The sequence below is a fragment of the Lepeophtheirus salmonis genome, chromosome 2 (assembly GCF_016086655.4).
Source record: "Lepeophtheirus salmonis chromosome 2, UVic_Lsal_1.4, whole genome shotgun sequence".
Classification (NCBI taxonomy): domain Eukaryota; kingdom Metazoa; phylum Arthropoda; class Copepoda; order Siphonostomatoida; family Caligidae; genus Lepeophtheirus; species Lepeophtheirus salmonis.
The window spans coordinates 40,028,705-40,054,727 of NC_052132.2; the positions used below are offsets into that span (position 1 = coordinate 40,028,705).

The 26,023-nt window shown below is 27.2% G+C and overlaps 1 protein-coding gene across 1 annotated transcript in view; it reads left to right on the plus strand.

The window, feature by feature from the left end:
- Positions 1 to 26,023, plus strand: part of LOC121113760 (V-set and immunoglobulin domain-containing protein 2) — a 445,858-nt gene that overhangs the window by 125,453 nt on the left and 294,382 nt on the right. The window contains exon 2 of the mRNA XM_071886825.1: positions 5,636 to 5,680. The gene's annotated coding sequence lies outside the window, so the exon portion shown is untranslated. The remainder of the gene's footprint in view (positions 1 to 5,635; positions 5,681 to 26,023) is intronic.

The window sequence follows — 26,023 nt, forward strand, 5'->3', positions numbered from 1 at the left end:
AATATACAATGTTGACAGACCTACGTAATTTTTGGTTAGTACGATCCTTAAAATAATATATGAATTTATTAATTTTCCACTTTGACCTTTTGCTTAGAGGTTGTTAAATTTGTTTAGTGACCACCTTTTCCGGCTACTATCCACTCAACTGGCAATCTCCTTGATTCAAGGGTGTAATAATAAACCTATGTTCCATTTAATGTCACATAACGATACAATAAATTATAATGCTGATCAAGCCACTGTTTGAATACAACAATATTTTTCACATCAACGAAACAGTTCTCAGCAACACAGAAAATTTCTTTTTCTCAATTTTCTTGTAAATTACAAAAATGAGTAAGCTACAATTACTGTTACCTTTAAATTAGCGGTGAGAATGTAATAAATTTTTGAACGTACTTTTTGAAGGCTAGTTCTAAACAAAACTTATTTGAGGGATGTGGTTCAACTTGTACAAAACATATATGTATGTATATATTAACACATCAACTTGAATTAACGAAATATTACAATTTTTTGACGGAGAACTGAATATGTATCCAATGCTTAAATAATAAATATATATTAACTAAATTATTTACAACTATAACTTTAATTTTCAATTAGTTAAATTGGCAATGATGAGCTGTCGTATGTGTATGCATGTATTAAAAAAATACCTTTTTTAACATTTAAATGCTCATAATTGCCCTTTTAGCATAAATAAAGAAAAAAGGTACTCAATTAAATTAACAAACTTCTATAGCAGGAAATATAATAAAATATTCGTAACTAATTGCAAAAATTCTGATTAGATATTCGATAGTCAAGAAATACTGATCCGTATGTTTATAATATATACTTTGTCTAAAAACAAAACAAGGAGGAAAAATACGCACAAATAAAAATGACGTTTTGTAACATAATATTTTATAATAAGCAAGAGAATTATAGGATTAAGTGGATAAAGGAAAAATAAAAACAAAGACCTTTTAATGAACCATTTCTGATGCAATAAATTGAAAATAATATTTTGTTGTTTCTTAAATGCAATTTATTTAATATTAAAGAAGCGTTATTAGATGTACAACAATATTTAGGAGAAGTTTGACATTTATCGGTTTAAAGCTACATTATCCATTTAACAACAACTTGTCGCATATGAAGCTGGCAACGCAAAATCAAGTTAGAATGATTTTTTTGCAAACAATGTGTGGATTAGATTTGTTTTTTTCAGCAGACTATCTAAATTTTTACAAATAAATTATTATTTTTAATTCTTTGAAGACACTGCCATAGCAAAATAATGAGAAGTTGACAAATTTTCTTTGAAAAATCATATCAGGGTGAATCTACTGGGTGTCCACGATAAATTGGAACTATCTTAAAATCCAACCGGCTTGATAAAAATGGAATTTGGAGTGTATTTGTTAATATTAAAAAGTTAGACATGATATTAAACAATATATTTATTCAACTTGTCCTCCCTCAGCAGCCACCATTTTCTCCATCCTGCCCATAAAGGATTTGCATGCCCTGATGACCTCCGCGGAATCGACAGCATTCCACTCCCTCGTAATGGAGCCCTTCAGGGCCGCTATGCTCTTGTGGCTGACCTTGCAAACCTCCCTTTCCAACTTCCCCTACCAGTAGTAATCACACAGATTGAGGTCGGGTGAACTGGAAAGCTAGGTGTTGCGATCCCAGAAAGTGATGTCGTGGGAGTTGAAGAGGGTAGTGGTCCTCATGGCGATGTGTGCGGGCGTCGACAGTCAAGTTCTTCTCGTCGGAGAAGAAGATGATTCTTCCTCTATGGCTCTTCAGGTCATTGAGGAGACGCTTACCGTCGGTGAGCCTGGTGGCGTTCATGGATGCCGTGAAGATGTGTTGTTTGGCCATTTGGTATGACCTGTACCCGAGGTCCTCATTCACAGCCTTCGAGACCAGCTGCTTGCTCACTACATGGTTCTTGGCCAACCTGGACAAGGAAGTCCCCGACGAAGCCTTGATGGACTTCCGGAGGCCTTCAAGGAAGCGGGGATTGCGGATTTGGTCACTTCTCATGTTGTGGGCCTTGCGCTAGACCTTCCCCTCAACCTCCCAGGCATTGAAGACCCTGTACACCGTGGTCTTGGGGTAGTTAAGAAGCTTGTAGATAGCAGAGGGCTTGTGTCCCGCGCGAGCCAATTCGAGGATGGCATCTCTCCTTGCTTGTTCCATGATGACTATAGTTTGTTGTCAAAACAATTGTGATAGAAGTTATAGTGTATTGTTCACGCAACCTTTTATATTAGTATGATTTAACCCCGAATATCCACATTATGGATCTGGATGAAGTTTAAAGTAGTTCCAATTTATCGTGGACACCTTGTAAGTCTCTTAAATCATATACAGGCTCTGAAATCATGTAAAGGCTCTAAACTATAGTTAAAATTTTCGAACGTCATATGTTATATCAAAAGTTTGAGTACAAAGCCTTTAATTGACTCAAATAGGACTATTAAATATTTGACTGTATGTATAAATAAAGTAAAATAAATTAAATTTAACCATTTGGTTATTTTTGTTAAGATTATTTTTATGCTCACGCGCATTATAAATGATATCATCTTAAATTGCATATAATTTTTTAAAAATTCTGAGTGCTTTATATCTTCTAGTGAACCTTAGATCCAATATCTTTACTTTTTTTTCTTTTGGTTTTGTGTGCTTTCAATCAAAAAGAGACGCTAAAAGAGTTGTTTTCGATGATATAGTTTTATATTTATTTTAACATATTTAAATAACATTTTCACTTTATAATTGTTGTACAAATACGAATAAACTTTATTCTAATTTATAAACATAATTTTATATTATCTCCTAATGTAGCGTATCACAAATATAACACCTCTGAAAATTAAAAACAGAAATATTCTGCAAAATTATTTCAACTATAGATATTGTTTTTAACTCTTCAAAGAGTATACATAATAAAAATAATAATTTTATTATTTTCACATTCGTCATGAATTGGTTAGGCAGTAAATTTCTTTACAAAATAGTAAAAAAAATACTTTATGACAAATTTTTTATTACATAAGAATTAAGACATTAAGACATTACATTAAGAATTCTACATAATTTTGATTTTATTCAGAAATTAAAATAAGAAAAAAATCGAGTGATATTTGAGATGTGACCGTTAAGTTCTTAAAGCTATTGTACTAATTTCTTAATAAATAAGAAATGTTCCCCAATAATATAGATATTTTTTGAGTAGTAATATCTATTAGTCAACATTTTCCTAAGTATTTTAATACTTAATTTTAAGAAATGTTACACTGTCATTATCAAACATCGAATGGTTTTGTATAGATAACATATATCTGGCTCAGAAACCTAGAATTGCGGTTAAAAAAATAAACTTTTATGAAGTTAAAATATTTCATAATAAATTGTAAATGATTTAATCATAAATATCTGTTTTAATGTTTTTCTATGATTATAAGTATACAGAGTATAGGAAAGCTTAGTAAAGTATTTTTGAAGATTAGAAGAAAGGTTTACTTAATATGTGGTGTAGGATATATTTTAACCTTACGGAAAAAAATCCATGAAAAAATTACATGCTATAAAAGACGGTGTCACATGTGACACGGTGACGTTAAAGAGTTAACATAATAATGATTTTTTTTCTGCTAAATATATTTATATTTTTTTAAAGTGTCAATTGGAGAGTCTTTTTATTTATTATTATAGTTGATTCGTACAATAAATAAAAAAGAGTTACATTGTTTAGAAAAAATGGTTAATTTAACTTGTTTGGATTCGATAGTATTAGATGCCAAATATTGACTATGAACAATCCATATCCTGTAAGATTTTTAATATAATATAGTTATTAACTTTAAAAAAATTAAAAGAATTTTAAATTAATAATTTTTATAAAAAAAGTTGAATCTGATCTAAATATTATTTGAAATATTCAAAAATATCTGTCGATATTATCATTATTTTTGACTTAAAAGTAGGGACAGAGTTAATATTTAGCTTAAAAATTGTAATGATACATTATGAGCACATTGCAAAATCAATAGTTAATGACAAAAAATGTTTTTCTCTCATTTTTGTGGTTGTCTTTGGCAAAAATTATATATGACACCTGAAGTTTTGCAGATTATATTTTTATATCTACGATAGTTAAAATAATCATCACAAATACGGGATACTTTAATGGAAAGATTCTAAATATGTGGCCTGTGAGTGCATTTCATACAGCCCGACAAAAATATTTAATAGCAATAATAATTTTAGAAAATTAATTTGATGAGTGTATTATTAGCCTAAATAATGTTTTTAAGGCAAGACTGAAATGCACTATCCAATAATCTCGGAAGGGATGATTCAATTGCCACCAATTATTTCTACCGGTGCAAGTTAATATCAATTTTATTTTTTAATCACACGCCTTTACATAAACCAAAACCTTACCTCTATACTAAATTATTCACTTTTAAAATTGATCCAATGACCGATTTCAGTGATGCCTGGTTTTATACTACATGTTCTGGAAATATCGTACTAAGCTCATCCATGAGCACTTAAATTACCACAACCACTATACATACGTACTTTATAAAGATAATTCATAATTAAGGAGCAACTGACAGTAACTTGAGTTGTAATTTGTATTCTGAAGATTATTTTTGGAGTAAGACAACCAACAATTTTTTTTGTTGGACTAGAGAGAAAATAAAATACAACTTTTTCCTTATAAAAAAATATATTTTACTCCTTCTTGGGAGCTTTTTCAATCGTAACGGATTAGAATAATCATACATGGAAACACACAATCTTGCAGTTAAGTAGAGTACATTAAACTAACGAATATCTAACTCAGTTTTTCATAAGCAATTAAAAAGCTTCATTTTTTTAAAAACGTCAATGGGGTTTCTCCTTTTTATATAACTTACTTATTTTTTCAACTGATTTTGACTAACACCCAAAAATTTTGAGAGCCCTTACTTTATTTTTTATAGCCAATATTAATTTTTTTTTTCAAATAGGACTTAGATAAACATACATTAATACATACAAATCATTTGATATTTTTTATATTATTAAGATAATTATGTCATAAAAATTTAATCTTTCAATGGTTTTCCAAAGCTATGAGTGGTTATATACGTTTTAAAAAAGATATACAAGTATATGTTTTAATCTAAGGCATATTTTAATAGATTCAAATATACCTTTTTGTGACTTGGATAGGTATTTTCAAATTATAATTAAAATGGATAAACGTCAAGTATTTTTCTGATATATCAATGTATTATTTTTAAATGTTTTATATTTGTAATGGTACAATGATTTTTATCGTTGTTAAATTGATTACACTTTAATACGTTTTTTTAACGTCCATAAATCTAACTTCCTTGCAAAAATCTTAAATACAATCTTATAACTAGTATATCCAAAAATATCCAAAAGGTTTTTTTACCCTTTTTTAGTGTGATTAATATTTGTATCCAAAAATGTATATTGTTGTTCATACACAAAAAAGTATCTAACTTTCTTATTAATGAGTGGTTAAATTTTAATGTTCCAAAAATTATTCCTTCAATGACATTTTTTTTATTGTTCTTAACAATATTTATGTTATATTTTATAGGAAATTCAACCACAAATTCATAATTCTAGATTAAAAATAGCTAAGGTAAGTCAATGATATTATAAATATACAAGATAGACCAGTAAAACGTGGACTCGAGAGGTTTCTTTAGAAAAACATAAATATTGTATTATATTCAAACCTAATTAAATGGTATTTTGAAAAAATTTTATACTTGCTCGACAAGAAAAAATTAATCAAAAAAAAAAAAAAAGTGTTATTCACATTGTAATTACTTTAGCATCCGTTTGATTTTGTTGGATGTAGGAGAGATGAGCAAAAGAATATTTTTGGGTTCGGGGCATTGGTAGGTCAATATATTTACGACGTAATAGTACCACAAGTCATAGTTTCAATGTTAAGATAAATTTCGTTTTAAATGAGTTAGTACTTCTGCATCCCTAAAATTTTGAGTTACAAAACAAGGAGAAAATATTACAAAATATTTTAAATGAATGGTATACATATTTTAGGAACCCTTATAAAAAGATAATAATGCACATTTCCTTTTCTTTTTTAAATTTAGATAAACATGTAATCTTGGTCATATTAACATATAGTCTCTTTGGGTTATGTTACAGTGTATTTATACTGCTATTAATTATAATAAAGTTGTCTATTGAATGGGTATACAATAAACAAATAAGGTGTTATTAAGTGAAGGAATCATTAATTTCATTGATATAGTTTTCATTTTGGTTTTTTTATAAACAACAGTCAAGAATTTAGGGAGGGTATACTACACAAAATATACTCGTATTAGGATATTATATAAGACTTGCAATACATATATATATATTACTGTATATTTATCAAGATTAATATAAGATAGGATTTACTATTTGAAATAATATAAGAAAATAGAAGGAGCAAATAATTAAGATACACTAGAATTAAGATTAAGTTAGGCATCAAGGAACTTTTTTTCTTCATTATAAGAAAAAATGAGAAGATTTCCTTCTTACTTATTATATCTGTCTTGACTTTGTAAGCCCATTAATTGTTTTCTTTGTTACATCTTTTAAATATCTTTCCATGGATAAACTGTTCTTCAAACCAATATCAAAACTAATTGATAATTAATTTTTGATGATTTTATTTGGTAATCAAGGGACAAGAAGTGTAGTAAAATCTTATATATATCATATAAATGTTATGTACCTTATGTGTCATACTTTATTTCAGACTAAAGACTGTTGCCAAACTATATTAATAACTAGTTCATATATATAGTGTGAACGCAATTAAGAATATTTATAGGGAATTATAACTGAAATGGACTTTTTTATTACATATAGCCTCCCTGAGCCTCGATGACGACATCCATCCTTTCTCTGAAGGTTACACAAACCTTAAAGATGTTGTCTTCTGAGAATTCTTAAGTTCTCAAAGACATTTGAGGATTGTTGCAGGTAGTTCCCTCGACCTTTGACCAGATGCAATACTCCGAAGGATTACTGGGAGGATACATTCGAAAGAAGGTTGGTTCGGGACAACCTTTTCTCCTTTGTGACCGTCATAAGGAGAAGTTTCTTCCTCCTTGCTCATGGTTTTACCTATATATGGGGTATAAGTTGCAATCTAAAAATGAGATGAAGAATTTAGAATATTTGTAGTGAGAATAATATTAAATATTCCGTGGATTATAGAAAATGGTAAATATGTACATTTTTGTCCAAAGTAATCTTTAATGATTCTTCAGAGCATAATTTCTCTCACAATCATATTCTTGGCCGGACTGAAAATTGTCCTCTCTAGGTTTCAACCAAAGCGGGGTTTAACACACATAATCAAACACTTATTTCTTACTGTCCCTTTCCGACCTTTCCCTGACGTTTAAGCAACTGTTTTCTGGGTTTCAAAATCCCTTATTAATGTCATATATGACCGCCCGGCTGATCCTGAGAAAATTTGCAATCTCGGTTGGTGTCTTCTGGCGAGAGAGCATTTCCAGAACAACAGTAACTCTTTAGGGTTCCATTTTGTCTCCTGTGAATATACATGCAATTTATACATCATAACAATAGCAAAGGATGATAAAACATAATAGAACCTCACTTTAAAGAAAAAAATATCAAAACTGTACCTGTGAGCAGTTTTTCTACACGTAAACGTAAATGTGGGGTGGCTCAAGTTGTAACCAAAAAATGAGACTAATAATTTATATTATTTGTAGTGAGAATAATTCAACAATTAAATATTCCATAGATTGTAGAAATGGTAAAAATGTATATTTTTTGTAATTTTTTATTTTAAAATTATTATGTCTGGCATAACAAAGTGCATATGCCGACAGTTATGTTAGCTATAAATACGTAATAAATAAGTAAATTTAATAGTAACAATTTATATTTGGTATAAAAAAATATTTATATTTAAATTGCGGCTTTTTCAAGTTATATAACTTGTTCAGAAATAGCAATTTGTGAACACCATATTGTACAAAGGAGTAAAATATTCTTACATTCCCATAAAAAAACATAACTTTTTTCATTTTCCAAAAAATTTGGATATTTTCCAAATAGTTCCATCAAAACTGTATCAAATAAATAATAAATAATTAAAAAGATAATTCTTAATTGAATAATACAATTAATATTTTAATTTTTTACTTAAATTGGAAAAAGTAAACTATTACTAAAACTACAAAACTTGACAAAAATCATATTTATGAAAAAGTTTTGAATATTATTAATAAAACCGTGACTTATTGGTCGACATATCTCAATGGACCGCATGCTCGGGATAAATTTTTCTCTTGAATTTAATGTGCGTAGATTCGCGTCTTCGACATTTCAAGAGAAGGAAATGTATTTAATGTACAGACTCTTTAAAGACAATTCCTAGTTCTGATGAACTAAATGTAATGCTATAATGTTTATTTATACTTAATCAGTGCAACTCAATTTGACCAATTTCAGAAACACAAAATATATTAAAATGTGCTTTGCTGTATTAAAAAAAATATACATTAACTTAAATTTCCTGAACGGCAACTAGCTTTAAATGAAGTCATAATTGTTTAAATCGATATTTTTGTGTTTCGCTTTAAACTGAGAATTTATTTTTATTCAAGGTATTAACTGACTGTTTTTGCTGATATTTAAGAAAGTATGAATTTATCTAATATCGTATTTTAAAAAAAAAACATGATTTGAAAAATACGTCTTGCATCACTGATATTTATTGTTTTTGTTTATTGATTCATTGGTTAAATATTTTTAAATGAAGCTTTTCAGCTAAAAAAATCTCAAATAGCTCAAATCGAGTATTACAAATCTCATGTATATTTTTCCAAGTAATATACTTTGATTTCTTATTTGGCAGTACCTAATGCTGATTTGGTCCACGAGGAATTCTATTGTAAAAATCCTTATGTTTATAATAATAATATACTATTTTCATAGCGGTGCAGTGTGTATTTTTTCCCTGGTGTATATATGTATATATATTATTTGTTTAAATTCATTAATGTGTACATATGTATATTTAATAAGTTGGTCTGAGAAAGTGTTTTGCCACATGAAATTGTGCTGAGTGTAGGAAAAGCACGCAAAGTAATTAAATATGTTCGAAATATATGTATTGTATATTACAAAACTGAGTCTTGTGTAGTTTGAAGAAATTTTTTAGTTGTTATATACAGAGTGGTTTACTTCATTGCAGTAAAGAATTGTAAATATATATATATACATAAATATGTTGCTAGTACCAAAAAAATAAGATTTATTTTCAGCAAGATAGACACGACTCTTTTAATTAGTTATTTGTACATAGAGTGTATACACCTAAAAAATAGTTTGTTCATTTACATACAAATATACGTTGGAGTGTATATAACACACTTGTATATTATGTATTTACATGTAATCTGGTAAATAACAAAACAAGTTGCTCACAACTTTAAGATTTTTTAATAAAGCAAAAATAAAGTCCTAGTAGAAAAAAAGGTAATTTTTTCTATAATAGTTTGAACTAATTAAATACAACACAATACAGTGTTTCAAGATTGCAGTTGATTCAGTTGCAAAATTTTATTGAAGAAAAAGTTCTCACGGGTCTATAAATCAAGTAATAATATAATATATATATGCATATGAATTAATACTTTCCTTTCAACTTTCGTCGTAACTGAAGCATATTAAAAAATAATATAAAAATTACTAAAAGTGAAATACTTTAGAAAAAATAATTCTACCATTTTTTTAATTTTTCTTTTTCTAACTTTCAAAGAATGTTATTGATTATTTGCTAAAAACTTATTAACGTAGTAAAGAAAAACCCATTTGTTAATAATTTGGAATAAAGATAAATGAAATGAAATATGAATAATTTAGTTTTGATTTGTAATTTTTTTTTACCTGATGGTTGATGCATTGAAACTCAACTTGGACGAATCTCTGTATGTTGAAAACTTTTACCTAACTTGAGCATAAAATCAAACATTTAAAAACGAAATTTTATCTTAAAACTAATACTCAAGATTTTACTGAAGAAATTTTTATCGGATCCTAAGTGCATTTTCATGACAAAAATATAAACTGAAGGTAAAATGAAGTAACAAAATATGATCTATGAATGTATTTTATATTACTTAACAGTACAGTTAGCAGTAGAGTGAACATATAGGTTTTTGTAAACTCGAGATGAGGTAAAAATAAACTTGAAAACTCTAACTGTAGCCTTACAAAATTTAGGACTGAAATTTTGACCCAAGGCTCTTTAATGAAGACTTTGAAATATATTTGAATTTGTAAAATGGGGACTCGCTCCCATCTCGTATCCTTTTCATAAGTACTAATTTTCTAAAATTTGCAATATTTGAGACTGTTACTCGGACAAATCGAAATGCAACACACATCCTGGTAATTTTGTTGTTCTAACCCTTCTTTCAATAGTGTTGCTCAGCTGGGCTGACCATCCTAGTTTTATTAAATATCACAGTAAGTTTGTGTTGAAATAAGACGATCTCACTTAATATGATTCACTAGTTATAGGTCCGTATGTTAGTTTTCTCAAAAATGACATTGCATCGGTTGTTTTAGTTTGTATTTATAAAATAATGTACATTAAAAATTTTAATCTTTGTTAGTTATTCTGGGGCATTTAATTAAAATAAAACCATGTTAATGTATCCCAAAGATAAGTTTATACAATATAAAATTATAAAAATATATGGTAGTGAAAATATATAAACGCTTCATTATGTAATGCCTGTTATTTTGATATTATAAAGTACCAGTACTAACCATAACCAAGAAGGAATCAAAACCTTATAATATTGAGATTCAAACTCTCCATAACCTTGATTTTTACTCGTCAATATTATTTACAAGAAAGAGAGTCAACATAGAAATGCCATTGTTTGTATTTTAGATAGGTATGAAAACATTTAACTAATTTTGAATAAATAAAAATTCTGAAATTCTAATGAATTTTTTGAAAAACATTTGTACTAATTGAATTAGGGATATTGGAATAATTTAGAATAAAGAATGAATTAATTATAACAAAAGTGTTTTTTTTTATTGTTTCTCATTCTGCGTCAATATTGTCCTAAATTCGTTGAATATTCAGTAAATAGGCTAATAGTTATTTTTTAAATCTCTAAATGAGAAAATGTGTATATGATACATTTTATTATATCGAATAATAAATGGAAGTTTTTAATCGGTTGATATCTTTAATTTCTTAAAGAAACATTATTATTATATATTCAACTCTAATTTTGATAAAGTATACTTAAATTTATCAGAAGCTTAGTTTCTAATCCTTTAGTATCTTTTATGAAAAAGTTTAAATGAGTAGAAATTAAAGAACAAATGTTATAGATACTAAGGGGAAAACAAATCTATTTATTTCAATTTAAGTAATGGAATTGTGTTTGCAAAATTTACTCACTCTAAATTATGGTAAATGAGCCCACAGACCCGACGTTTCTATGACTAATTAGTTGTTTAAAAACTGTGTTTTATAAATATTGTCAATGAAACATAAATTATATATATTCATATTTTAATTTTTTTTTTTAAATGAAGTGCTAAGCTTTATTTATACACACTTTTTGTTCCATTGTTAGTTATTAGATCAAGTAGTCACCAAGTTCTAAGATATTAAGCATACACACAAAAATTATTCCTTTACAGACATAGTTGGCTTTATGAATATAAATATGTAATTAAATGATAAATTTGAGTCCACAAATACCATGGAAATTTTCACGCAGAACTAATAATGTTGATAAATTGAAGAAAAAATTAATTAATGAAGCATTGAAAAAAAATATCCATGGCCCATCAACAAACAAGCAAGCTATAATAATATTTTATCAAAATAAAGAAAATTATATTTTTGATGTCCGTCGAACTGTCGTCAATTTCTACCAATAAGTAACTCTGGTTAATCTGTTGGAGGCATTGGAAATTACACTAATAATAGAAAAAATTCTTTCTCACAGTAAATATGATAGATTTTAATACAGGCCATATTGGCAACAAATTAATTCTATTAAATCAAATAAATATTCAAAAATATATTTATCATTTTTCTATATCTTAACTCATCCTGCAAAATCGAATATAAAGTCAATAATTGTCCAGAACGACTCTATATTAGGCTGTATATAAATATGATATAAAAATATATTTGAATGGTTCCATTTTTCTTTCTTTTTTTTGTTCAAGATTATTTTTGATTTAACTCAAGTTGCAAATATTTAGAAATAAATATTCATTTTTCTTGCTAGGGTCGTTTTAACCTCAGAATAAGTCATAACTCATAAGTAATCTTAACAAAAGTTTATGAAAAAAGACTTACAATTTTTTTAAATTAACTTTTAATCATATTGTTTGGTTGTTTTTCCTTGAAAAGATAATCCATTTTTCATATACTAGAAACACTTATCAATAAGATTTTCATTGCTACGCTCAAACCCATGAAAATATATGTTTCATATTGACTTATAAGAATGGTGACACTTTAAGTATTAAAGTTAACTTAAACTTATTGATGAGATGAATATTAACTTTTTATTTGATGCAGTTTTCATATTTTCATTTCAAGACATTCCAATTACTGAAGTAGGTTATCATTATATTTCAGTAATACTGAATATATATTTTTTTTATAAAATACACATTCGTAAAGGCTTTTATAATTATATGTCAAAAAGGAAATATTTTAGATAGTTACTATCAGGGAGTAATTTCATCATTGTTAAGATAGTTGAATTAAAATTGGCAGTACACATCTACAACCATTTCTATTTACATTTATATAAGTGGTATGGCAACATAAAAACAAATTTAAAAAAATGGAAACCCTTATTTTGGTTATTTTACTTCATATCCACATACCGGCACATATTTCATAAACATATATAATTCAATTATAGACTTTGTCTCAAAATTGTATTTTGAGTTAAGATATCCAAGAATTTTAACTTTAGTTATAAACCTTAATTTATATAAAAAACTTATATTGGGTCTGATATGGTTTCCTTATTGTGACAATTAATTCTGGCTACTTTAAGTTTAATTGGCAGTATTTACAACAGGTTGATAAAAATAGTTTGTTTTAAGTATTTTATTATCATTCCCTAAATATTACAAATGTAATTTACACTCAATTTGAGAAAAAAAATCACTCAAAAACTTGAACACGACATATATCGTGTACAAGTTTTAACTTGTAGAGGCAAAGTATAAAAGTAACAAAAGTAAAATGAAATGAAATTTTCTTTATGAAATATTTAGAATACTGGTGATCAGAATAATGCAATCATTAAATATTCCATGGGTAATCGATATGTTAATGATGTAATTTTTTTATTAAAAATTACTAACATATAAGTATTATCTCGTAAGTTACGAAGTTCAAATTCCGTATGTTAGTTATAATAGTTGTCTTTAGTTGTAACTAGATCATAAACCAACGAAATATCAGATTTATTGCATGATCAACCAATGAGGTTAATGAAACCTTCAGAAAAAAGCAAAAATATTTTCAGATCATTTGTCTCCACGACAGAGCGTCTGATGAAATGAAAATAAACCCATATACTTAAAATACTAGGAAAATTGTACGTCTAGGCCTCCTACATGTTTTTGAGGTGAACTGTCTTGCTGAAGTTGAAGGTTAAAATGCTGATATCTTATAACACTTTAAACATTCTCATACAAATGTTATTGGAAAGTGACGTCTATCTAAATATAATATAAACGTACATTTAATATGGAGTGCCAAGAATTACATAGTTTGATCAATTAAATTTGTTCTATTAGGATTTATTTTCTATGACTTTTTAGATATTTTAATTTTAAAATATCTTAATACTATTTAATTTTTCTATTCCATTTGTACATTTTGATGCACTTTTATAAACTTGAATTTCTTTATTGCTTACATAATTAATTTTGAAAATGTTTATATCATATTTTTGTCTAAAAAATTATTTTTCTTAGATAAGGCAATTATTTTTTTAATTAAAAGCAACTGTATATATAATTTATAAAAAACAACAGATGGAATTACATTGAATATTGGACATAAATCTTACAAAAACATTCATATTTTTTCATTAATTTTACAAATTGTTAGTAGAAAGCATACTATATGGAAAAAAAACAATATTTTAGCATTTTTTGATTAAATTACAAGCTTCTACAGATTCTTTTTTTTTAAATAAAAATAAACTCAGTTAAAAGAAAAATTTAAGTCCAAAAGATAATTTTTATAATTTATGATGAAAGTGTTATAAAGTCAAACATATATTATTTAATCAGAAAAGAGAAATGGAAAAAGTAAAAGCTTAGTTTAAAAGACCTATTAAATCTTTCTAAATTTACAAACTGGATATGGCCACTTAGTGCTCTGACAATTTAAAATAGGTGACTATTAGATCAAGTTTGACAGCATGTATATACTTATTTCAGGTTCTCAGTTATTTTCAATGTTTTACTTGTTACAAATTGGAGGCAAATTTTGAAAAAAAAAAAAAAAATGAAAAGTACATGGACCTTTTTCGTTCAACATGAAACGTAAATTAAAAATTTGATTAAGTTACATAAGAACACATCTAAGATAAAGAAAAATAATTTGTAAGATAAAAAATATGGTTAGGGTTTTATATTTGAATAAAAAATTTGACGTTTATTCATCTTTTTGAAAGCAAGGTTGATTTTTCAAATTAAATAGAGTATATTCTTTTAGAGTAGGGGTTTTAATGTGGGGGAGTTGGTAGGTGTAAGGCTGATTTAAGTATCAAGTAAAAAGTAATCTATTTAAAATATGATTTTAATGGATCATTCTACGCCAAAATGTCCCAAAAAACATTACAATATATCCCAGAGTTGGATAATTTTTTTGAGGATGTAGATACTACTTTTGAAAATATGGGAAACTTCAAAACAGTTCTTTCATTAGTTTTAAAGATATGAGTGCTTAATGTAGGCAAAATCAAATATATTTTCCCGAAAAAAGATGTCAAAACTAGACTAAAAACTAATTTAAAGATCAATAACTCAATTTTAATTGAATTATATTCAAAATTGGTAAAAATAATAAATAAATTATATGAGATCCAAAATGTAAAATTAAATAAGTTAGAGATACAACTCCTCCAAACCTAGCTTACTGCAAAATTAAATATGTTAAGCTACGCTATGGCAAAAAATAATCTGGATGATTCAAAGGGTTTGCGGACTTATCAAGTATCAAATCAAATATTTTCTCTAGTGATTGTATTTTCTTAGATTTGTAAGAACACGAATCTCTTATTAAAAGAGGTCATAACATGTCTGCGCAAAAAATTTGGGATTGAATGGCTTATTTGACTAGTTTATTAATAATATTGATTTAATTTAAATTATTCAATTTAATAAGGTAAACTTAGTTCTAAAATTCAAATTAGAGTATATTTATTATTTATTCATCATGATTATACATTATCATTTTCTGATCGCTAACGATACTTTAACCTTATATAAATTAACCTATAATATTGGGATATATATAGATTTTTTTTTTAAATACGGATTTTCTCTTTTTCTTGAATTTATTTAAGGCTGTTTTTATGTTGTACATAATTAGGGATGAGAACTTTGTTTGTCATACATTGTAATTATGAAGGGTTAAATATAAATTAATCATTAATTTTCATCATCACAGCCAAAGTAATTAGCAATTATTATTAATGAATGTCAATTTTAAAACTAACATTAAATGGAATGAATGACTAATAATGTAAAAATAGAATAACGTCTGATATACATTAAAACAGGCATATGATTTGTTAACTTGATTAAGCAAACTCAAAACTTGTTCGGTTACATTAAAGGTTTTTAAACAAATTCATTGGATATAATCTTACGTTATTTATTTGAGAAAGTATTATTAGAGATCGGAAAAGTCTATTATAATATCAATTCATACTTTTTATATGACTTTTTTCAAACATATACATTTATATTTGTATGGTACAATTTTTAAAAGTGTAAGGATATTTTTTTTTAAATTACTCTTAACATATTAATTATATAAATAACTGAGGTAAATAATTATATACATACCTTTGCTGTAATGTATATACAATACATTTTTCATAAAAATTATCTAGTTATAGTTATAACTGTTTATTTAAAAACTTTGAACGCATAAAAATGATTGACATATATACATTAGGTTGGCCTAATTTTTTTTTAACTTTACAAACCTCCCATTTTTTTATATTTGATCGTAGCTTTATAAATACACAAATATTTTCAAACACTTATAATACTTTTAAAGACAAGGGAAAAAGATAATGATCAACTATCGATATTTTTTATGACGCCAAATTAGGAAAACCTCATTATTCGTTCTTTTGTATAATGTTTGAACGCCATGCTATGTCTGCTGGTAATAATTGGGAGATTCATTGTTTTTATTACCGTTTACTTTGTATTTTTTTTTTTTTTTGTGTATTTGTTCTAAGTCACATTTCCTTTTATTGTGTGTGCTATTTAGCCACTTCTTCCTAAAAATAGAAAATAACTTACTAAGTAAATTGTCCATTTGCTATTCAGTTTTGCATAATCTTAAGTGTGATATTTTGTCTCAAAAATAAAGAAACCTTCTTATCATATCCCTAATAAAAAGCTGTCAAAAATATAAATTTTTGAATAACTCCAAAATCTCACCCTTATTACAGACCTAAAAGTGTAATTTTTACGAGACAAAACCATTCGTTGCCTTCTGTTTTTATGGATTAAACCTCAATGGAAGACATATTGGTCCTCCACGGTTCCCATATGGCTTCTGCTTTATAAAGAGGACGATTTTGTTGCACCCCGGAATTTCCTCTTATATGATCGTCCCTCAATAAATGTTTCAAAGCCAAAAACTGGTCGGACCTATTGCTCATTTTCACAAAAAATCGAAAGATGATATTAGTTTACAATACAAATACAGGAATTATTTTATTTTGTTCGACTCATAACTTTCTTTAGTCGCATTATTAATAAATTTAAAGGTTTATTGGTATTTTAGATGTAGATTCAATTGTTTTATCGCTCCAAGAAACAAAATGAGTAAATGTAGAGTGAGTTTAGTATTTAGTATTATTAATTGAAAAACATACTATTTTACATTCAATATGATTGTGTTTGTTTGAATAGACGTAACTTTCTAGAATTAATTTTACTATGAGTATAAATCCACTTCCTTCATTTTTTATTTATTGAAATGAAGTAGGACTCATCTATAAACCCAGACAAAAAAACCATGTAATATTTCATATGCCTTAAAGAAATTATAGTGTTATTTTTTTTGTTTGGCATAATTACTTATATCTTCAGAATAGTTATTGATAAAAAAAATATTTTGATTCCTTTAGACATTAATTAAACGATAATTTAAATTCAATTCAACCAAACATTTCATAACTAGATAATAGAAACGTTTTTTTAGATCTGCTAGAAGCAGACTTGACGAGGCCGGTGGGAGAGAAGGAAACAAAAAAGGGCATAGCCCAGAATTATTCTGACATGGATCTTTAATTGTACTCTGAGTCCAAAAAGGACTATGCCACAAAATATCGCGGTTACTCTCCATGTTTATGTGATCATGCTAATGTTCCATCCAGTTTCGTATATATTGATGATTATTTTTATGTATTAGAAAAGGAAATTCACTCTTGAGTTTCCAAACTCCAAATAAATGAGTGAACTACAAAATGAACATTATTTTCATGACAATATGTGGGGTTTCTCTTATAACTGAAGATTTATCATTCTTACGTCACAAAATTTGAGCGTTCTTTTCATTCTTTTTTATGAAAACATTGTTTAGGATAAACAGAACGTTAAGATCAAATCGGCACTTTCGTGTGCACGCAACTTTAATATGATATAGCTGTCTGAATATGTCTTTCATTTTTCCCAGCAAAAAGGTTGGTGTATCACCAAACTTTAGTGAACTTTTTAGCATCATGACGACAGCTGCTCCCGATATAAAGAAGATTGAATATACATTGGAGGAAGTATGTTGCACCATGGTGATTATCTTTGCCAAATTCAAATTGGAATGTCTCGATTGTGACAGGCATTCCAATCCACACTTTTCAAACTATTCTTAAGGCTGTTTTGAAGAGTAATGATCCAAGATCTGTCATCAGCTGCATAAAAGTAAATAGTACTATGACTTTTTTTAGTTGTACATATGACCCCCAGCAGTTCTGATCTAAATCCAATAGACTATGCTTTCTTGGGCTTCGTTGAATCCAAAACAAATTGAACATTTCATGCCATCAAGAATTCTTTGATTACCTCCATCAATGAGATAATGACCAACATACTAAGGAACTATCTTGTCTTCCTTCTTCCTGGCTCGTATCAAGGCCATGGTTGTTGCTGGAAGTGGATAAATCAAAGAGATATTTTTTAAATTCTTATGTACAATTCAAGCAAACCCCGAAAAAGTTTGGCCCAGTCACATTTTAAAGATTTTTCATAAAAATGAGCACATTTGATCTTGAGACCCTGTTCCTTTTCTTTAGCTCGTACATCGGCATAGAAAAAGGACAACTCTTAAAAAAAACATCTTTATTAATCTTTTTTATTTCTAAATAATTTTTTCGAAATAGTCTAAAAGTGATACAACTAGCAAATAAATAACTTTTAAACACTTTGCAACACATGATAATTATAGATATTGGCGTTTTTCTTTGCATTCAACATAATAGTATTTAATCCCCTCCCCCATTATTGTAAATACACGACTAGCTCAACTTATTCATTAGCATATTTAGTGCTTCATATAGACAAAATAATATAAATGTATTTAATGGGTCTTACACGTATGTATTTGTATTTATAAATATATTTATTTTTAATGTAAGGAAAATGCTCTTAATTTTTTTTCTTAATACACGTACATATATTGTTAACTAATGATCGGCAAGGAAATTGTTAGGACTTTGGGTAGTATAAATAGATAGAGATATAAAAAAGTTGTCCTAAAACACTTGAAAATGATTTTATTTAGTTGGCAATCTTTTATTAAAGTGATTATTCTGAAGAGATAATATTTCATTATAAGTATAAAGTAAACACGTGATCATGAAATATGGAGCGTAACGCAGAGTATTTGTTGTGAAATAAATATGTATATTTTTTTTTCACACAGAAAAAAATTGAAAAAAGTCTTAAAAATTATTCTTATGTTATTTTCCTTCTCGTCCTTTTATAGGTATTTAATTTATTTAATTATTATTATTTTTTCTTAATCATCTAAGAATATACATTTGGAAAAACAAAAACAAATTTGTGCTTTATTCTTTTGTATAATAAAAAATATATATGTAAATTTTAAATTATGTAATTTGAAATGGTTGGGCATGAACTATTGCACCATAAAACGAATGGAGCTATCAGAATTAAGGATTTTACCATACAAAACAAATACTTGTTTCTTTTATTTTTTTTACAACAACAATGATCATAATTTTAAAAATATTCATTGTTTTAAAGCTATTGAAAAACGTGTTTAATGATTTCAGAGACTAGGGATGAATCAGTTACAAAATTTAGACTTCCTTTCCGATCTTTTTCTAAATTTTAAGGATGCAGACAAATCGACCCAAAATATTATATTATGTAGCATTATTTATAAATATATATGTAAATGATGTAATTATCACTATATTTATAGTATTTTGAAGTTATTATAAGCCGATTATAATAAGAATAATATAGAAATACTTTCTGCAAGTCTTATCTAAGAAAAATGGAAACTATTATAAGGTTTGGTCAACCGATTTGAGTACTTTAATTTAATATATGAATTAATTATTTAATATACAGGGTGTTTTCAAATATTATAAGTTTTTGAAGAATCCAAATATAGGACAGAATTGATTACCAATGCAATATTAACCCCTTAAAGCCAAAATATATTTGTTTAAAGAATTCGAAAGGAAACTTTTTAATTTACCTAATATTGAAATAAATAAGTGAGAAAAATAATCGGTTTTTTAATTAAAAAAATTGTGTTTATATGAATACACTAAGCAGACCTGAAAAAATTTTGAACATATTTTCTATTATTATTTTAAACTTCTTTAAATAAAATCTTATTAAAGAACCATTTTAAAAGAGAATAATCTAAATGCATTTTAGTTAATTTCATAAAGAATTGTGAATAACTCAACTTAATGTCTAAAATAAGAAATACTCTATATTTTTAGATGATTAATCAGGGATAAAATGATATTTCTACGATATATATTTAATAACAGCTACTGTTTTGGGAAAAACTGTTGAACTTTATCACAGATACTCGTTAAAGAATATAAAGCATTACAAAACTTAATATTTTCAAATTAAGTGAAATTATTTTATCTGGAATTGATTTAAATGTGATTGCAATCAGCATTAATGGAATTGATTCAATTGTAATATTATAGGCTATTACTTATTTTCTACATTGATAACAGTGATACTCATAATATTCATCATTTTTTTATAAAATTTGACGTGAAAGAAACTTGATCTTTTTTATTTTGTTGTAATATTGACTAGTGCATTTTGTTTTTCTATAATTTTGAAAGCCAAATACAACCAAAGTGTAAGTTTTTTGACAGGGCTATTATAACCAGCTTAAATGTTAAATATTGCCACTATTATTTAAGTTATTCGATATTTTGCTTTCCTACCGATGCTCATTATGATTTAAATAATATCATATTCTTCTATATTTTGTTGATAATAAACATTTTTTAATTATATTTGTATCTATATTCATCAGAACAACTTCTAAAATGGTGCGCTTGACATTTTGAACGTCGTGTAAGGATATTTTTTTACCCTTTTTTTATGTTATACAATATTTTAGAAGGATAAAAAGGGGATATATGTTCAAATTTTGAGACATGTATATTCATTTTTGGTTTCAAAAACATTATTTCGGTATAAGGGAGGCTTTATCAAATTATATATAGTTTGGACAACATTTCGGAATCTCTTTTTTAATATGATTTTTCCAGACATGGTATTATTTATGTAAACATTTAATTGTCAAGTAATAATTTAGAATATATATATTTATAATGGTTGTCTGCACCAAATGGATTTGAACATTTAAAAAAAAACATTTACCATTGCCATGTGATCTTCTGCTCCTTCCTTAGCCGAGCAACACAGGGTTACCCATTGCAAGTATATCGTATATGTAAAAATAATTATATATATTTATAAACGCAATATTATTAATTTAATGTATATAACATTAATGTTATGGGGGGGATGTAATTTGGTCAAATTCATTTCAGTGAAAGGATTTCTATTTACAAGTGGAAACTTTTTTGAGATTCCTAAGCCCATCTCTCCTCATTTATTGCTTCCTGTCATAACCCTAATGTAAAACACCAAAAATACCCTCAGTGGTTTCAAATTTTGACAAGCAGAAAAAAGATTTTTTACCAGGGGAAGATAAAATTATAGATGCAAATATGGGAAATACTATTGTAGAGTTATATTTAATATTTATACCAAAAAAAGTTTTTCTTTTGTATTATTTGTTGTCATTGAACTAGGATGATTGCAGTTTATCTGAGCTTATACTTAATTTTATCCAAAACTATTTATACCCTTGATAGCAGATATCATAGGTGGAATGTTTATTTAAACAATACTAATTTTTATTCTATCGAATAAAAATATATTTTTAATAACCTAACATATGTAGATTAGAATGTTGGGTAATACTTTTTGTTAATCTATAGATCAAACTCAATAATACTATGATTCTATAGGTTTCAGTTTACCAAAATAATAAACCAATATTGTATCATGTTATTAAGATTCTAAGGCGAATGAGAAGTCTTCATAATGAATATTGCTTCAAATGACTTTAACTTAATATATTATAATCAACATTTTCTCCCTTATTTTCATTAAATTTGTAGTTTATTTATTTAACCCAATATAAGAGGTAATTTATTTGCATCAAACACATCTCAGACTTCTTATATTATTAGCAACAAGGTAATAATTTTTTTTGATAGGTTAATTGTTCTACAATGAATGATGCTATGTGGAAGAATCATAACTTATGAAAACCAACAATTGCTAACATATTTAGTTATAACCTATTAATAGGTATTCTAAACATGATAAGGTAATAATGTGGGTTATGCGTGTACATTTAATATGTATATAAATAAAATAATTTTTTGAACCTTGCATATTAATATTCTCTAAGCTCAACAACTCTACCTTTTAAAATAAAGAGAAATAAAATGTGTTACGTTTGTAAGAGTAAAGTTTAGGTCCAAAATTGGGCAGTTTAGCATAATATCTTGCCTTTATTAAGGCTAATATTTTTTCACCCCATCCCAAACACCTTAATTTTTGCCGGAGACCTTTAAAAACTAATTTAAAAAATGCTAGATACTCCTCAGACCATATTTAATATGGCACATGCCTATTTTACAATCTCATATACTATGTTATAAGTAAGAAATTGTAATTTTTATATTTTTCAGTATTCAGTTTAAGTGTTAAAAATATTGTTGACCTTATTTTTAATAATCTAAGGCCCTACATGTACTTGATGAGCTACAGTTTCCCTGTTTAATCTTTGTTATAAGTGTGTCTATAAATAAATTAACTAATTTATGTATTATTCTAGTTTCATCGATTTTTTTAGGAATCCCAATAATTTGTAGAAGTAGCATACACATATTAACGTACCTATACACATATTTGGGGAGAATACAAGGAGTTGTAACATTTTCTACTCATAGCGCCCATCAAATGCAGCAACACAGCCGCCCCACGGTCCCGAAAGCTCCAATTCCATGCAACAACCCATGCATATATAAAATTTAATTTATACTGAAATGCACAGTCATTACAAAAGTACAAAATCAAATCCAAAAAGGTAATGGCAACATGAAACAAATATCACTTCTATTATTAAACTTGAGATACATGAAACTGTGTAATTTTTTAAAGATTATCAGAATTTTAGAGACATGTCAACAATTTAATAAGAGTTTTCTTTAAAAAACAAATTGTTTAGTACAGATGCAATGAAGATACGAGGGGAATTTTAAAAACAAAGTTTGTCTTTAAAAAGAAATTTAAGATATTTGCATCTACGTGTAGAATAACATTTCTGAATTTTCTTTAAAGTAAAGTACACCATTACAATAAATACGGAGAAAATAAGTTTTAAACTATGGAAAAATAGTTTTAATACCCTAAGAGTAGAATTATTTAAAATAATAAAATAATTTTTTTGTTAATGAAGTATTCATCATCCATCAATTCTACGTCAGATATATTTTACAAAAAGTTGTTTTTTGTTATTTCATAGCTATAAGTTATAGTGACACGAATAAAATAAAATAATACTTTATCAATTGTCACGAAAAAACACCAATTATTATGAATTTTGTTAACTAAATGACATATCAACAATTACTAAGTATACTAAACGATTATTTTGTTATCTTTTAACAAGGTATCATAATTTATCCCCTTAAATTCAAAAAAAGTTATTGGAATTACAAATTAATATTTTTCTCTAACAAACAACATTTTTTCTATGATTTTTAGAAAATGAAATAATCAATGTATTAACAGTACTAGCTTCTAAAAAAAATCAATCTTTACAATACATATTAATCCTCAAAACATACACAAGGCCAATAGATGGTAAGTATTTGGAAATTTTTTTAAACTAAAATCCTTATCGATTTCTAAGAATTTTTTTAAAGATCAATAAAATGGTAAACTTGAATAAAAACTGAGATTTTTGTATAAATTACAGACTGACTGGTCGTATCATTTTTTAAAAGAAATATATTACTTACTTTAATAAAGCCCCTTAACAATTTCGTTTGTATTTTTGTATAAGAAAATCTTTATTTTAACACTTTTTTTGATCAAATAATGCGTTTTGAAAACAGGAATGTCGTAAAACAACTACATTATTTTCCATTTAATTGTCAAATCTATATTTATTTGCAATTTCATCAATCATACTTTTGAGCTAATAAACACTTAAAGGGCTCAAATTAAGGATTAAACAACTCATATTTATTACATTTTTCTTTTGGAGTTATAGAGTTAATGATAATAAGATACTTATATGAATAGTTTTCTCCCAATATTTACCAGATAATAAAATGTTTAACATTAGAGATGTTAGAAATACGGTAAAAAATTAGTAGCTGATACATATTTTTATCGCTAAATTTGACTGTTGTATAGTTTATCTTACAACAACTATGACCATTTAATTTTTTTCGATTCTACATACAACAGGACTCGAATTTACAGTATGAGAAACAATGTTTAACAACTATGTGTGAAGAAACTATGTATGGGAGCAAAACAGACTTAAGAGGTCGACTAAGGTAAAAATATACCTTCCTCGAAGTGAAAATAATAATCTTGATTGCTGTTATTAACGACAACAATAAAATGGTTGTATATAATTATTGAGCCAGTGTAATAAAAATTTGATTGCTATTATATGCTTAACCATAGTTTCTAAAAATGAGCTTTCTCTTATTTTATTTTTGCAGTATTGTATTTGATTAAATTTTTAATATCACAATTAAATTAATAAACTTTTGCAGATTGCTTTCTATCATGGTAATAACAATCGAACAATCGAGCAGTTAAACATTTGAAAGGAAAATTAATGGAAAATTCATCTAATCATCCAATCAATGTATGTAACTAACTTGTTCCAGTTTTAAGTATTATAAAGTATGTACAAAAATTGATGGTGGTGTTTTAAAAAAATTATGAAATCACCGAATAATGTGATTTTTTGTGACGAAACACTTTATTTACTTCCCAATATGACGATCTTTAAGCTTAATACATTTTTTTATGCGTTTTGGCATCCCTTAATACAGATTATTCAAAGTATTTGGAGAAATTATTTCTCAAGCTTTTGTCAGTTTTTTTATGCATCCTCTGATGATGCTGAAGCATTTTCATTGAGTTCCCTCTGGACCAAGGCTCGCAAATTTTCAATGAGAGACAAATCAGGACTTTTTGAAGGCCATGTGTCTTTGCCCCAGAAAGAATCCAAGTTGACTGAACACCACTTTTGTGCCTTTTTGTTTTGTGATGTGGCAGACAACAGTTCTACAAAGGAGGTCCAGTTTCTTCAGTACGAGATAAAGGTTACATCAAAGACTTGCTGAAGATCTTCGTTACGTAATACTCGGCCATCAGAGTTTTTTTTTGTGGAGTCAGGTGAAGATCTGAACTGCGATGGGGCTGATAACAGCCCAAACCTAAATTTTCAGAGGAAATTTCACAGTTGCAGTGGGTTCAACATTTCCTTTATCACTTGCCAAACCCCAATCTGTTTGGGGATTGGGGGTATGAAATAGCTCAAATGGACTTTCATCACTGATCACCGCTCACGACAGAATTGAAGGCGGGCCTTCCTTTGGTTTTCTGAAAGTTTGTGGTTCAGACGAGGTTTGTATGTCAATGCATTGAAAGGGTGGCTCAGGTAGTTGTGGACAGATGACTTGGATACTGGATAACCTTTTGTCAGTCTTGCTGCAAGTTTCCTTGTGAATTGCCTCTTTTTGGTCAAAGGTTTTGAAATCACCAGTTTGGGAACTGGCCTAATATTTTTCTTCCTTTCTCGTCCCTTCTAATTTGCAAGGGTGTGCCCATCCTTCTTTTTCTTACACCGATTCTCAATGGAATCTGTAACCTTTGAGCAACGTCTCTCTAGCTTGATCCACCCTGTATCATGCTAACAGCATTGGCCCTGGTTCCCAAAAAGGGTTCTCTCACCATTTCAGATATTGAATTTCAACTAACATCCTGTTATGTTTTCTGAGCCCTTTTATACTGATGTATGATGCAA